The following is a 16888-nucleotide window of genomic DNA, read 5'->3' as shown; positions in this document are numbered from 1 at the left end:
AAAATCTGAAAAGATTCGAATTCGAATCTTTTAGGCACTGTCTACATTTTGATAAGAATAAAATGCGGGCCGATTACAAGAGCGGGCAATTAATGATTAATCGGCCCTGCGAGCTCGGGACTTTTGTACTTTGCTGTCGTATGACTGATTACAGCAAAGTACAAAAGTCCCGAGCTCGCAGGGCCGATTAATCATTAATTGCCCGCTCTTGTAATCGGCCCGCATTTTATTCTTATCAAAATGTAGACAGTGCCTAAAAGATTCGAATTCGAATCTTTTCAGATTTTCGAATGTTTTTTGTTCCATCAAAAAAAAATTGTTTTTTGTTGTGACTACCAAACCAAACAAAATAAAAACAAAATGGCGAAGGGCAGATTCAAACTGTTGAGTGAAGAAGAGCTGCAGAAATTGAGTGAGAAATCTGAGAGCAAGAATACAAGACGATCGACATCGACTTGGTTAAATGCTTATCGATCATGGGCCAAAGAAAGAAACAAGAAATCAGACCTTGAAAATTATACTGCAAACAAATTGGACGATGTTCTGTCTCAATTTTACGCTGAACTGACGAAAAAGGATGGTAAAGAATATGAACCTGACAGCCTTCGTGTCATGCAGGCCAGCTTATATCGATATTTGAAAGTCAAGAACTATTACTCGTTTTTTTCAAAAATTTATTTCATGGCAGTATTTCATACGATTAATCCGGAATAGTATTAGTAACTTATGGATTACTGAAGGTCATACTATTCCGGATTAATCGTATGAAATACTGACATGAAATAAATTTTTGAAAAAAAACAAATAAATCGAAAATCTTTAACCGAAAAATGTTTCCAGAAAACAGTGAAAAATATAGAGACACGATTATGCCATTTGGAATCATTTTTAAAACAGTATTATTTTTAACCCAATGAAACATCTCTAAAAAACAAGATATTTTTTAAAATTTTACAATTCATTCAAAAAGTTTTCAATAAACGTAATCATAACAACAACACTTTACTCATATAATAACAACTGCCAATCCATTGTCATAGAAAGTTTATTGCGACTGGGAACTTTCAGAGTCACTGTATATAACACACTTTCTTCTCTTTTTGGGCTTTGGAGAAGCACTTTGGTTTATGTTAAACGTACAATTATTGAATACATTCGCGTTCGATTATGCTGTACTTTGCTGTAATCAGTCATACGATAATGACTTCCAATGGAATGACACTAGAAAGTGCGAAAGTGTTCGAAAAGGACACGCGAACACGCGTATGTTTGTAATGAACACTTCAATGGCTGTTACAAGCACCCAAATGCTCGAAGCAAACATATTTTAATCGTGGCGATTAAATATTAATCTCACAGATTAAAATATATTCGAGAATATTATTAGAATGTTCGGAGCGATTGAAAAATGTTTGCGGCGATTACAAAATGTTCCATGCAACTAAAAAGTGTTCGAAACGTCAAAAAATGCGCGGAGCAATCAAAAAATGTTTGAAGCGATTAAAAAATGTTCGAGGCGATTAAAATTTGTTCGAGGCGATCAAAAAATGTTTGAAGCGATTAAAAAATGTTCGAGGCGATCGAAAAATGTTAGAGGCGATTAAAATTTGTTCGAGCCGATCAAAAAATGTTTTAAGCGATTAAAAAATGTTCGAGGCGATCGAAAATTGTTTGAAGCGATTGAAAATTGTTTGAAGCGATTGAAAAATGTTCCAGGCGATTAAAAAATGTTCGAGGTGATCAAAAATTGTTTGAAGCGTTTAAAAAATGTTCAAGGCAAATAAAAAATGTTTTGCTACTGATTGGTCAAGCGCTGAAATTGTATTATAATGTCACGTGACCTAAATAGGATCTCCTACCAAGCACGGCACACTTTTCAGCAAAAACACACTTTGATACAAAGTATTCAATTCCTTAACGGTTAAAATTTGACAAAATCTTTGGCAAGTGACGATTTTTTTTTTTAACGACAAATCTTTTTAGATCATCATTTAACACTATTCGCCCATTCACCTATCGTTATTATCTCCTTGATTAAATTATGTAGAAAATTATACTCTTTTATTTCATTGGGGTTTCCGCAGACCTCGGTTGAGGAGGACTTTTTCAGATCCACCCTTTTTAAATCAAGTCATGGTGATTTGTTGAATACATTCTTGAGGGGTAAATCGGTACGAAAAAAGAGGGAGATTTAGCGATTTTTGGGATTTTCCAAAACTTCTTTTCAACCTTTGTTCATGTGTTGTTTAAAGTATCTGGAATTTCCGGCCGAAAAAAACTCTCTCATTAGAGCCTGGAAGCGAAATAAACAATTTCATAATTTTTTTATCGCCGATTTCAACTCGAAAGCGAATGGGAAATCTAATTTTGTTTGAATTGCACATCACAGAAAAAATCGTCTCGACTGAGAAACGTTGATAAAGTTTCATTTGTCAAGGAGGAAAACATTTAATTCTTTTTCCAGACGCAAAGAACAAATTTCGAAAATCCTTACTTGGATATCAAGCTATTAATAATAGAATTTAGAATTTGAAAACCTCACTTGTCTAAAGCGTCTGACGCTTATCGGAAATAAGTTTGCCCTTCGTATCACATCAGGTTTAGCACCCAGTTTATCCCTACGAGTGATGTGATAGTGAGTTCTCGACGTGTCACTGAAACAGAAGTGTAATCAAAATATACATTTAATCGAAAGAGGTAAATTATCTAACGATGTTCGATAGTAAAATTATTGATAGCTTTGATCAATTTTATCGATAACTGTAGATTCTTCATCGATAGACTGGTTTGTATCGATAAGGGAGTTCTATTGATAATTCTATCGCTACCGTCATTCTTCTAATTTAATCCGTCCTCTAATTAGTACGAATTAATTATTTTGGCAAAATGAAATAATTTATCTAACTCTAATTATTAGTACGAGTCCATGATCACGAATTTCTGATTTTCCTCTAATTTAGTACGATAAAGGTCAAATTTTCCTCTAATTATAGTACGAATAGTAAAAATAAACGAATTTTTTTTGTTTCAAAGACACTTCAAAGACAAGGAGGTATGGAGATACCAGCTGATTTCATTTTCAAAACGGTCAATGCAAAACTTTACAGTCAAATGAGAGAGAAAGTTCTCAAGGAACTGGAAACTTTTGAAGAAAAGAGAAAAGTTGGTCAAAATAAGAGTTTGAAAAAGAAAGAAAAAATAAATAAAAAGTACCAAGAAGTGTGTTTTTAATTTTTCAACCCCTAATTTAATACGATTTGATATCTCTTTTACTCTAATTATTAGTACGACAATCAACGTCAATTTCCAAGGTATTTTATTTCCTCTTATTATTAGTACGACCCCTTCAAAATAATTATTTTTTCCGGAGGATTAAATTAGAAGAATGACGGTATATAAGATGCACTGGAACGAAAAGCATTTGTCGTGGATACACGAACGGTCAGTCATTCGTCATGAACGGTCTATCCGTTCGTCACGAATGCTTTTCGATCGACTTTCTTTTAAGGCGTTCGTCACAAACACTTTTTAGATTTTGACTTATTCGCGACGAACGCTTTAACAGGAAGGTGTTTGTCACGAATGCTTTATGATATAATGACGAATGCCTAAGCGTATAATAATTCCAATTTAAATTTCAATGGGGATAGCAATTCTATTGTTCCAAGGTAAAAAGTCCATGGTGATGGTTTTGGAGTGCAATTTTTAAACATTGAATTTCGAGTGGGGATGAAATTCCAGGATATTTTCCCACCGGGTCTGTGACGCAAGAATGTATTGAATTTTCATCAAATAATGGCGTATGGATCGTATCGAATTGTAGAACGTCAAATTAGTGAGCAACAACTGTAGATAATTGAAAAAGAGCCCTCTCGGTGGATGCTTTCCAACATTATTACTAACTAAAGTTTACTTGTTTGTATAGTTCAATCTCGGTTCAATCCATAAGTCTTTAAATACGATCACTCTTTAATTTAGACCTGGCCCCCTTGGTTGGAAGGTGTAAAAAGGGAAGCAAGTATACCTCCCCCGATACCATCCTGATCAGAAGAGGCTTTATTATAGTATGTTTTTGTTTTCTTTTTCAGTAAAGATTTATGAAATAAATAAAATAATTTTCTAAATTCGAGGCAGTCATTACGAGTACAAACTTTTTGTATCAAAAAGAACTGGTTTGGTCTATCGAAAGTATAAATTTTAAAGTACTGAAAGATTGCAGAAATTCAAAAATCAAAATCAGTTCCCACTACGCATATTTCAATGTTTTACTAGCCACTTTAGACTCAGGATATAATTTCGAAATATAATCTATACTACTATAGAATATGAAATTGAATTTATTTTTTACATACTTGTAAAGGTCTAAAGCGTTAATTAAAAAAGTTACGGCAGGTCAAAGACATTTTGTTCAAAATTACCTTTAATGTGGATTAATTTACGCAAGGATTATTTTTCGTTTTTCCGAAACTTCGCGATATTTAATGCTCGCGAAAATTTTGAAACCACAATTGTTGCCAAAAACGCTAGTTTTATTGCTACCCCGTGGATAAAGAAAGAAATTGATTGAAAGGGGGACTGATTTACGAAAATAAGTCCCTCGAAATTATTTAATTTTCAAATTAGGATAGGCACTTCAGACCACAGCAGTATTAAGTTGGATATAAATTTGTCTGTCTAGTGTCTAAATGGACTTTCAAGCTTAACTGGGTATTTGCGGACAGTTAAGTCCTTTTAATCGTACACTCCCATTATGCCCAGTCTCTCAAAAACAAAAATAGAGTATACGAGTTCGAATCTTGGAAACTTAATCCATAAAAAAAGCCCAAAGATTTCTTAAAATTAGATTTTCATAAATAAGGGGGACTTTAATAACTCGAACATAATAAAGGTCGTCAACACCGTGGGCGAGTCCAATAATGGTATCTACTTAAATAAAGTTTTAAATAAATAAATGTTTCCCTTTCTTACATGTCTCAGTACTTTGCCTTTATTTAGTGGAAAAACTTTTATAGGCTCAAATTCGTTTTCTCTTGGAGATTAAAATGTTACAAAAATCAAAGGGCTCTCTATTTAGCAACATGTTGGAGGAGAAATGACCATAATCAGATGATGCTTGATTATCTTTTTATATTATTTTTTTATTTGAATTTGATACATTTGCTCATGTCAACAAGGTCATCATTTATGGAAATCTCATGGAAATTCGCTTTGTAGCGTAATTCATTGCGCTCACCCCCAGTTCTGCTCTCTGCAAAGAAAAAGAAAATATTGCAATGTCATTTGTAAAGATCAAATAGGCCGCCACTAAGCAACATTTTTTTCTCCTTTTTTGCAACATTCATAAGAAAAAGAAGACATTCTAATGTTTATTACGTGATAGGAATTTCCCACGCTCTTAGAAACGTGCTTCACTATCTTTCTCTGATTTTCAGTTTTACAGCATTGTCGAAAATGAAGGATTGTAATTTAGTACTTTAGACGTGCAAAGTTTCGCGAGGTCGAAGAATTGCGAAAATTACGACATTTATTTTGGCGAGCATATACTTTTAGAATTGGAGAAACTTTGGTCTTTTGACTTATGAGACTAGGCTAAAAAGTGCCATAAAACATACATTTTATTTTAAGTTATACGTCTTAAGTACAGATTTTTTATTTTGTTAAGAATTTTCAAAGACATTTACCTTAGCGAAAAGGGCTAAAATAAAATTCCTGAAAATCGCTAAAGTTTCTGCTCGCGAAATTCTGCAAGTCTGTACGCCTAAAGTAGTACTTAGTTGTCCTAAAATGATCAAAAAAGCTTGTAAAACACAACAAAGTTTGCAAATGAATAATAGTTATTATTCAGGGCTGCAAATAAGCGTCGGTCAACGGTCAATGTCCGACTGAAAAAGCCTTTTGACCGACTGAACATCTTTTGTGTCGGTCATGATTTCCGAATGAAAAAAAGAATAAACCAGTCAATAAAAACTTGAGAATTGAAAATAAAGCTCTCAACACACCTGTCTCTTACTTTGCCTATTCTTTTAAGAGTCTAGGTAATGTTCTAGTTGGTGAGTTGGAGAGTTGGAGAGTTGGGGAGTTGCTAGTTTCGAGTTGGGGAGTTCGTAAAACTTTACGGCGACCGAAAATTTTCTAATTTAAACTAATGTAGCCCAAAAGTACAAATTTCAAATTAGCCAGTACCAAACATATTATTGACTTTAAGATCATGAAAATGGTAAGGTGCTGGCTAACAAAGCCAAAATACTTAGTACTGTTATGTCATTGTCACTGTTGTCATAATGCTGACAACATGACACGTTCTTGTAAAAATATTGTCAAAATCTTTAAATACAATGATTGTCAAACAAATTCCCCAAAAAATATTGATCATACTGCAAGTGATGCTTATTGTATAAAAGGATATAAGTTGACAGTCATCTTAGCCTCAACAAATTCGTAGAGAGAGAAAAATAATGACACTTTCTTTTGTCATTTTATCATATTAGAATTGACACTTTTTAATAAAAATTTTGATCACAATACAATGGTTCTAAAGTCACTTTAATCAAGAATTATATTTATACTCAATGTGATGCAGGAAATATAAATGGATATGAATTGACAGTAGAAAATAGCTTTCCATGCTCTCAGCGCACGTGTTTAAGGCAAATCAGCATATTACAGATGGTATATGTATTATACGTATTATATGTGTTATATATTACTCTCATATTACATATACTTTAAAAATCGTACTTTTGATGTATGTTATTCTTTTTCGGTAGCCGGTAATTTTTTAACTCCCCAACTCGAAACTAGCAACTCCCTAACTCGCGACTAGAATAGTTTCCAAACTCTTCTTTTAATACTTGCTTCCTTTGTAGCTTTCAAGAATAATTCTAAAGTTTGCTTTAATTGAATGCGTCCTTGGTAACTTTATTAATCGTTGTTTCTAAGATCACTTTTTTATTGACTGGTTTTCTCCATAATCTGCAAGAGTGTTTCTAAGATCACTTTTATCGACTCGCTTTCTTCATAACTTTCAAGAATGTTTCTAAGTTAACTTTTATCAACTCACTTTCTTCGTAACTTTCAAGGGTGTATAAAAACTTAGCTTACACTAGTTTTTTCGAAGTTTCAGCCCAAATGTAACCGGAATAAAGAGGGTTCGTTAGTTAAAAAGTACGTTTTCAAAATACATATTTGTTATACAGAGGGGGTAACGGAAAAAGTTTGCGTAGGCGGAGCAAGGGGGTTTTCAAAGTGTACATATACTTTTAGAATAGGGTCCCCGATGTCCCACCACCTAACGTTTGCTTCTTTTCATTCACTGGCAAAACCATTCTTAACGATGCACCGATACACAAATTTATAAAGCAATTAAGGAAATAGGGTAAAAATATCAACAAAAGTAATTTTATAAGTTTCGAAGTTGCTCGACCATTAAAATCAAAGGCAAAAAAAATCTCCTTCTCTTTGAACTTAAATTAGATATCAGCTCTCTTTGCTTTTTTCCTTGAAAATTTGCTAAATTAATTGATTGACAAGCTCTTGCAACATTCTCTACTCTCGAAAGAAGACATTACAGTGTCACTAAAAAAAGAGATTCCCCAAAGCCGTGATCTTGGTAAACCTTAGAGAGACTTTGGGAGGGTGACCCAACCTTTAATGCACGCGTCATACCCAGCGCCCATATTTTTTTCGAAGTACCTTTCCCCCCACCGGAAGGTTCAATCATACTAATAAAAAAATAGCCGAAATACTGCTCAAGTTTGTATTCAGTTCATTTGCGAGACAATAATTTTTTGTAATGCTCGTATCTCATCTTGCTGAAACCCTGAAACGTATCTTTGACTTGTCTTTAAAAATTCTCTTTACTCTTTACTCCATATCTTCAAACGAGAACGATTGACTCAAGACTATGCATCTTGCCGTGATGCTTCAACGATTTGTCTTTCTAAGGAAAGAAAAAAGAGTGAGAGTTTGTGACGAACGCTTTAAAAGAAAGTCACTCGAAAAGCATTTGTGACGAACGGGTGGACCGTTCGTGTGTCCACGACGAATGCTTTTCGTTCCAGTAGTGGCGATAAATTATATCGTTGGAAAGTCTTTATCGATATGATAACGCGTTTTATAGTTGAAGATATCGATAAATTATTCTATCGCTAAAAACAATATAAGGCTTTATCGATGAAATTAGTCACAATACTGGAATAGTTTCTATTTAATTAGCACAGACAGATTAATGAGCCCTTTCCAAAATTAGCCTTGGAAACACTTGTGAAAATTACGAGGAAAACAAGTTGATAAACTAAGCATAGGAGACGCTCGTAAAAGTTACCAAAAAGCGAGTTGATAAGCTAAGCATAATAGACGCTCGTAAAATTACGAAGAAAGCGAGCTGATATTATGGTTTCGTACGAGGTTCTGGAGGTTTCGTATATCAACCAGCTAGAAATGACACAATGAGACTAATGAGACAGGGGTATAATTCAAGGTCATCTAACGCGTCCTTGTTGTCTAGGTAACCCTAGAAGGCTCCACATCTTTTGTGAAAAAAAACATCTTAAAATTATCAGAAGTATACATGAAAAAGGTTATCCTTGATTTCTGAACACGTCCAACCATAAAGTTATAATAATTTTAGGAGGCGAATAATGCGATGAAGGCTCTAGACATCAGAACACGTCATTTGTATAAAGAAATTAATGGTAATAATATGTAGTCTTCTAGAAGATAAGAACATATTTCTAATTGATTGCATCGCCGGCTGCTTCATCATACGGCTATGGCATTGTTGGATCACGGCTTTTGCGTGTTTGACGACATTGTAATGTCCTTCTGAATGTGGTTGACTGTAGTGGCAGCTAAAAATTCTCCATCTGTTCTACGTTCTACAAAACATCTGGAAATTGTCGATCTGTTCGCACATTGCACATGGAAATTAAGTTTCTTTTCTTAAAAGTCCTTCAATGTCGAGCTGGAATTTAGCGATCTGTTCTTATAAGATTTTGTCAGCCCTGGTAGATAAGAATAGTCATGGAATTAACTTATGGAGTTAACTCGCGTAAAATCAATCGCCTGGTAATTTCGTACCTGTTCCGAAAGTTTTTTTACCTCCTAGCTGGAAAAATATAACTGTTCGGAAGTAAAAATTTCTCCCCTGGAAAACGAGGAACTGTTCTTAATTTCGGGGAAATCCTTCCAACTGACTAATCAAAACAGATATTTGCCTGATGTAGGGGCAGACACTTGCTTATAAAAAAAAACATGTATTGCATTATTCAAATCTTGTAGATGATTATCCCTAAGTCCTGAAAGTCTTGCACTCCAAATGCTTTCCATATAATAATTTTGAGTTTTATGAAGATTATGTTTCAACCACTTCATGAAATGTAGAGAAATAAAACAACTCGATTATTTTCGAATATTTTCGACGAAGGAAACAACACATGAACAAAGGTTGAAAAGAAGTTTTGGAAAATCTCTCCCCTCACCAACACTCAAACGACGATTGAATAATGTGAATAAATTAACATACATAGAAAGTCCGATCGCTAACCATCATTCAAACAACGAATAAAGAACGGTTGGGAAAAAACTTTCTTAAGAATACTTGACCCTCATCCAAAGTACACTATTCTTATAAAAAAAAGCGTGTAATTAAATTCTCGTTTTTAAATTGAATTGAAACAAATTTTTGACTCGCTTATCCCTATTAACACTTTACTTCATTTAAATTTTGTCAGAAAATGAGAGCCTTTAACATTCTTGTAATGTAGCCTAACGTCCCTTCCTCTCAAAGCATAATTATTTTTTGAGGGTCTACGCTTTACTTTTGCTCTGATTATGTATATGTATCTGTTATGTATTAACCAAAACCATAGCAACACTTCCAGATCAAAAGACGCCAAAAAAAAGACACGCTGACATAGTTTTAGGTATCTACTATGGCAAATGCAGCGTAAATTTACCTAGAACTAGAGGGGGTCGTCATGACTAATTCGATTCAGAAGCCTTCGTGAGTGAGGGTGGACGAACTAAAATCAGTCGCTTACAATAAGTGCCCTAATGAAAGTGCAAGCACGGAGTAGTTTTTACATCGCATTATTAAACATATCTTTACACTGTTTGAAGCATTTTTTGATTGCTTTAAAAGATGTTACTCGAGTCAAATATTTTTCAATCGCCTCGAATATTTTTCAATCACCTCAGCAATTTTCGATCGCCTCGAACTTTTTTCAATCACCTCGGACATTTTTCAATCGCATTGAACATCTTTTAATCGCAACGAACATCTTTTAATCGCATTGAACATTTATTAATTGCGTCGAACATTTTTTAATCGCATCGAACATCTTCTAATCGCATCGAACATTTTTTAATCGCTTCGAACAAATTTTAATCGCTTCGAACAAATTTTAATCGCCTCGAACATTTTTTAATCGTCTCGAACATTTTTTAATCGTCTCAAACATTTTTTAATCGCCTCGAACATTTTATAATCGCCTCAAGCATTTTTTACTTGCTTCGAGCATTTCAATCATAGTCTCGAATATTTTTTAATCGTTGCGATTGTTTTCTAATCGCGACGATTTAAATATGTTTGTTTCGAGCATTTGGGTGCTTGTAACAGCCATTGAAGTGTTCATTACAAACATACGCGTGTTCGCGTGTCCTTTTCGAACACTTTCGCACTTTCTAGTGTGACTTACAATGGAATGACTTCCAATGGAATGACTTCCAATGGAATGACCAGAAAGTTTTGCCTTGAAATTAAAAAAGTTAATATACTTAAATTAGGTATGGAACTCCGAAAATCTAAAGAAGACTTGATGTTTTGCCCTCTTCAACCCTTTTTGTAACACTCAGATTCTACAGCAACTATTGCAATAAGCTTAACTCAGCCACCAAAATTGTACATTTTACATTTTTAATATAAAAACATTTTAAAATATTGTTTACTGGAGAAAATAAATCTATATTATAACAAAGATTCATGGTGGGTTTCCTATATTACAGGAAACTGTAAAAGAGCCGCCATTTTTGTACATTTTTATAACTTTGTCAGCCGCCAAAAATGTCCCAGTAATAAATTTATTTATTTAGCCTCTAATTTTATAAAACAAACTCAATCATAAATATATAGGCACATAAATTAACAAGATTTGATATAATAGCCCTCTTTGTAACAATATACTTAGTTTGCTCAGATTGGGCAGCAACATTTTCAAAGCTTAATTCAGCCACCAAAAATGTACATTTTACATTTTTAATATAAAAACATTTTAAAATAATGTATACTGGAGAAAATAAATCTATATTATAACAAAGATTCATGGTGGGTTTCCTATATTACAGGAAACTGTAAAACAGCCGCCATTTTTGTACATTTTCATACTTTGTCAGCCGCCAAAAATGTTCCAGTAATAAATTTAAATCATTTAGCTTACATTTGCAAAAAACAAAATCTGATTTTGTCTATCCTAAGAAAAATGGTAAAGATTTAAAAACATGCTATTTTTTCAGCCACCAGCATTCAGCCGCCAAAAACGTACATGAACTAAGAGCTTATAACTTTTTGTATAGTCAGTCTAGTTTATATAGTTTTTGGTGACCAAATTTCTTTATTCATTATTCATTATGGTGTTAATCTGTATCATTTGATTATCTCTAAACCGAGAAAAATTTAAATAAACTTACTTTTTTAAAGCAATGGAAAGGTCACACCGGCTATTTTGAAGAAATTAAATTGCTAGATTGAACATAATCAGCAAAACAACCTCTAAATTGCCTTTTAAAAGATTTCTGCCTTAATTTTTCTCAAACACGACAACCTTGAAACCGCTGTATGGAATAATGTCCAATGGGAGTACAGTGGGATTTACTTTGTTTTAGACCTAATTTATTTCACTGCCTTTTCAGCCAAAGAAAAGAAGAACTCCCTGAAGTACATGTGCGCTTGTTGTGTCAAGTGCAGTCCTTGTCAGTCGAAAATTAGCGGGAGACTGTAAAGCCCCAGATACACAGCAAAATATTGGATTTGTGTAGGCGAGGCAAGGCGAGGCAAGGCAAATGGTATCAAGAAACAAAGTTGGCTGTGAAAAAAAGTTAGTAATAAAAATTAATTTGGCATGCCATATCTTTGCACCAATTCATCAAAATGAAAATATTTAAGATTTTAAAGTTGTTCTTTTATTCAATAATTTTTTCTGGCACTTTGTTGACATCTAACTCTCACATCAAATTTTTGCTTTCTTCAAAGATTGGAAGAACTTTGAATCAATCATCCTCATTGGATATCTTCGTCTTGTTTTTAAAAGAATGAGACGTCTCATAGACCTTTTCATAAATGACGTCACAAACAACACTTGCCTCATTTTGAAATTATTGCCAAGGTGATTAACTCCCTGCGGATTTTATTAAAACTACTCTCTATTTATAAAAAAATCATTTAATGTCTCAAGGGACATTTATAATCGCCATGGTAATTGTTTGAATACAAGGCAAGTGATGTTTGTGACGTAATTTATGAAGAGGTCTACCGTCAACTGCTCTAACTTGGGACGATTGGTCGAAACATGGGACCTGTTGATATCTGGTCTGTATTTTCATTTACTTTTAAATCTCTTTGACAACAAATTTGTTTTGATAACTCCACCAAGTTTATCAATCATACTTCTTCCTTCTTCTTAGAGTGCACAGACACTTGCGCGTATGTGTACCACTACACTTACAGATTTTTTTCATATTTCAATTTAAAAGCCTACTCGGTGCGAAAGAGAAATCGTGTATTTTTTAATACGTCGTTCATTTACTCAAATTAAATGACTTTGGAGGTTTGGTGAAATGGTGGCCGAATTGCCGTCCCATGTTTTGTCAGATAGTCCCAAGTTAGGGGCCACTCACATATTCATTTTTCCCACGCTTAGTAGCGTCGTTCTGACGCTAATAAAAAAAACCACCCACCCCTACCCTTAGCGTCATATTTAATAAAATATACCGAAAACCGATGAAAACCTTTTTTTTCCTTTCTCACTTTGGGTATTGATGTTCCACTGCCAGAGAAGTTGCTTCCCATTCTGCTTGGTACATTTCGCTTGTTTTCCGAGTAGTCAGTGTAGACCTAACTCTTCATACAAAAATTACGGGAAACACATATTTGGACTTTGTACCCTATGCTGCACGCCAACACTTAAGCTGAAGTCCCGGAAAAGCGGGATAAAAATAAGTTTTTGCAGTTTGCAAAAAAACGCCACACAGAAGATCTTTCAAATTCAGTATGTGAATAGAGCAGTAAAAAATACAACTTTTCTATTTTTCCTTTTTTTTTGCAAAAGTTCTAGAAATGAAAATAAAAGGATAATGATAATTGAATACTATCCACTGATGATCCGAGGAGCCATCGTAAAGCTAGAATCGCTTCGCGTACTCCTCGCTTGAGAAAATGATCGACAGATTAAATTTTTCACCCGCGTAGGAGTTCGCGGGCGTTCTGCAAGCGGTCTGCGAGCGTTCTCGGCTAAATCCTCGGACCTTGTTAAAAATGGTAGACTCAGCTGTGACAGATCATTTCGATGGAAGTTGTTGGAATGTTTACAAGACTCTTGACAGAAAATCTTTTGTTTTATTGTCAATGATGACAGTGCCGCTATTAATTTTGTTAGATCTGATATATTGATGTTTGTAAGTGCACTTTATAGTTTTGATTCCCATTGAAGAATCATATTCTGGTTTTCATGTTATTAGATGCTGTTTTAGAGCTTTAGAGCTACACAGGTAGTGGTTTTGGTATATGACTTTTACATAGATCGGTTCCATCTCAGACCCGTATAAGTTTATATGACGCGGGAAAAAAATCCCTAAACTTTTTTAACATAATGAGCATCTTTAATCTTTAGTTTCCCATTATGGTCTTTCGACCATGCATCATTGACTGATGCCGGGATTGGTTTTTTCCTTTGTATCTTTATTCTTTTTCCTCGTGGCTTTTTCTCCAGACCAGACATCCCTTTATCCACGCCTTGACCTTGGTGAGCACTCTCTTATCATCTTTTGTCACGTCTCTTTCCTCAGCATCTGTGTATGCTGTCTCTGACTTTTTGACACATTACAATATGCTCCAGCTCTTCAGGGTGACCACAAGTACATTTCCTTGCTCTTCCTTGGTTGTTTCCAATATCGTACATTTCCAACCTGATTCGTAGCAGGTCTGCTGCTTCTGCTGATGTGGTCTCTTTCAGATAGTCTTTTTGTTCATGTTTGTTTTCCTTAAGGTGCCTTAGTTTTTTCATGCTGTTGGTCTTCTCCTGCCACTGTGCTGCAATGTCATTTTTGATTCCATCTTTCACTTTTCTTTTCCACTCACTTTTCTTTATTGTTTTGATCTTTTGTAGGTTCATATCCAGATTATAATTTCTTCCTATTCTTTTTGCATCTCTGGCATTTTACTATACCGGTTTAAGTCATATACTCTATGCCGTGAAATTTAATAAGACAAATTTGACGTGAGGATGTTTTGTTGAATCTTGACAAATGAAGAGGCTGCTAACCGAAAAATAATAAGTATGAAAGTTATAATGGAAATTTGAACATCTGTTGGGCCTCGAAAATTGATATCTCTGGTAGATTTTCTCAGCATCATTCGATCTAACCCACCCACCCTATAGCGTCGGAATGACGTTAAGCGTGGGAAAAATCGATATGTGAGTCGCCCCTTAGAGCAGTTGACGGTATATAGACCTTTTTTCAAAGAGGACGTCCTGTTGAATAATTATATAGTCCAGCCATAAAAACAATGATAGAGCCATGCATAACTACTGTATCAAGCATATTGTAATAATTATGCATGGTTTTATCATTGTTTTTTTATGCTGGACTACATACATAATTATTCTCTCTCACACAGAACGACTTATCCACCATATAGAAAACGGCAATAATGTGGACGTGATCTACCTTGACTTTAGCAAGGCTTTCGACAGAGTCGACCATACCATTCTTCTGAACAAAATCAAAACCAATGGCATCAAAGGCAAACTGCTTGCTTGGATCAAATCCTTCCTAACAGGTAGAACGCAGCAAGTCTCTGTTGACTACACACTATCAGAAAGGTCAGAAGTCATCTCTGGTGTTCCCCAAGGATCTGTGCTTGGACCACTACTGTTTCTGATAATGATACAAGACATTGACAAAAAGATATTACACTCTTTCTTATCATCATTTGCTGATGATACACGTCTAATGAAAGAAATCAAAAACCATGCTGACATCATTCAGCTCCAAGATGACATGAACGCAGTCTATGAGTGGACTGGATTGAATAACATGAAATTGAATGGACTTAAAATTTGAACATCTCAATTATGGAAGAAATGAAGAACTTAAAGAATTCTCCAAATACTTCTGATACCCAAAAGGTGATAGAGACCAAGACTACAGTCAAAGACCTTGGGATCACTTTAGATGTGGGTATGACATATGACAATCATATAGAAGCTGTAATCGACAAAGTCAAAGGCATCAGTTCGTGGATATATCGAACTTTCAAAACAAGGGACCCCACTGTAATGCTGACCCTATGGAAGACATTGGCAGTCCCTCACACTGATTACTGTTCACAGCTATGGTCACCATCCAAGAGACACCAAATGCAACGACTAGAACAGCTTCAAAAATCATTCCTAAATGGAATATTCTCTTTACAAAAACTGAACTATTGGGAAAAACTTAAAACTCTAAAACTATACAGTCTGGAAAGACGTAGAGAAAGATATCAAATCATCTATACTTGGTATATCTTAGAAAAATTTTCTCCAAATTTCAACCACTCTGAGAACAAAGGGGGTATCACCTGCTACGAAAACCAGAGGCTCGGACGAAAATGCCACCTTAAAGAAGTAAATTCTAAACACAAAAACATTTGGAGAGGCTCACTATCTGAAGAAGGACCTAAGCTTTTCAATTCTCTCCCATTCTACATTCGTAATATCACAAACTGCACAAAAATTAAATTCAAAAGACAACTTGACCTTTTTCTTTCCACACTGCCGGACGAACCACTGCTCCCGAATTATTATCCCTACAGGAGAGCGGATTCAAACAGTGTGAGAGAAATGGTGAATCATCGGATTTCCAAATTGGATGATTGAGAGACTCAAAAAACCCATCAAAAGTATCAAAAGTAAAGTAAGTATTCAACATAACAGGGTGGCCTCTTTGAAAAAGGGTCTATTCTTTTAAAAACAAGACAAAGATGTCCGATGAGGACGATTCGTATAATCATGCCTGGTATTTTTAAAACAAATTTTTTTACCACTAACCCACCGACACACTTTTTCGAAATTGAATGACGGGAACCAAACAATTTTTTATAATTCGGAAGAATTGGATTTAGTGGTGTGGATGGCTGTGTCAATTCAATGGAAAAGTGCTTGTAAATTAAAATTGATGAGCAAGCAAAAGACATCACTCTGGAGTTATTTGAAAACAAAACATTTAAAACAACATACTTACCAATGATAAAACATGAAATTTGAAGCGCAGTGTTGTCTGGTTGTGTTTATCATCAAGATCGGTCTGAGATTTACCACCAACTGACCGACACCGACCCGACTGGTCGAATGTTTACAAAAAATGTAAAGAAGAAAAAAACTGCAGATTCAAGTTTTCTTTTATTTTAAATAAAATTAAAGCTATTTACCCTCGAAAAGTAATAAATAATATAAATTTTACTTTAAAAATTATAATAATTTACTTTTAGGCTTTTATTTTCAATATTTAATCTAATAATACCTAAAATTTTTATTTGAATGCAGTCTGTAAATTTCGATTTTTTCTTTTAATTTTCTAAGGTACGGAAAGCGGACATTTATTCTTTGAATAATAAAGCAAAAATCGTGCGCTG

General features: G+C 34.4%; 1 protein-coding gene across 1 annotated transcript in view; it reads right to left on the bottom strand.

Annotated features, from left to right (window-relative positions):
• Window positions 1-16586, bottom strand: part of LOC136816513 (centrosomal protein of 164 kDa-like) — a 37815-nt gene extending 21229 nt beyond the window's left edge. Inside the window, exon 1 of the mRNA XM_067072857.1 lies at window positions 16498-16586. The gene's annotated coding sequence lies outside the window, so the exon portion shown is untranslated. The remainder of the gene's footprint in view (window positions 1-16497) is intronic.
• Between the last annotated feature and the right edge of the window lie 302 nt (window positions 16587-16888).

The sequence above is a fragment of the Clytia hemisphaerica genome, unplaced genomic scaffold, assembly GCF_902728285.1.
Source record: "Clytia hemisphaerica strain Z4C2 unplaced genomic scaffold, Clytia hemisphaerica genome assembly, whole genome shotgun sequence".
NCBI classification, from domain to species: domain Eukaryota; kingdom Metazoa; phylum Cnidaria; class Hydrozoa; order Leptothecata; family Clytiidae; genus Clytia; species Clytia hemisphaerica.
Note: the sequence above shows the minus strand (reverse complement) of the source record. Positions and strands in the feature narration are given on the sequence as shown.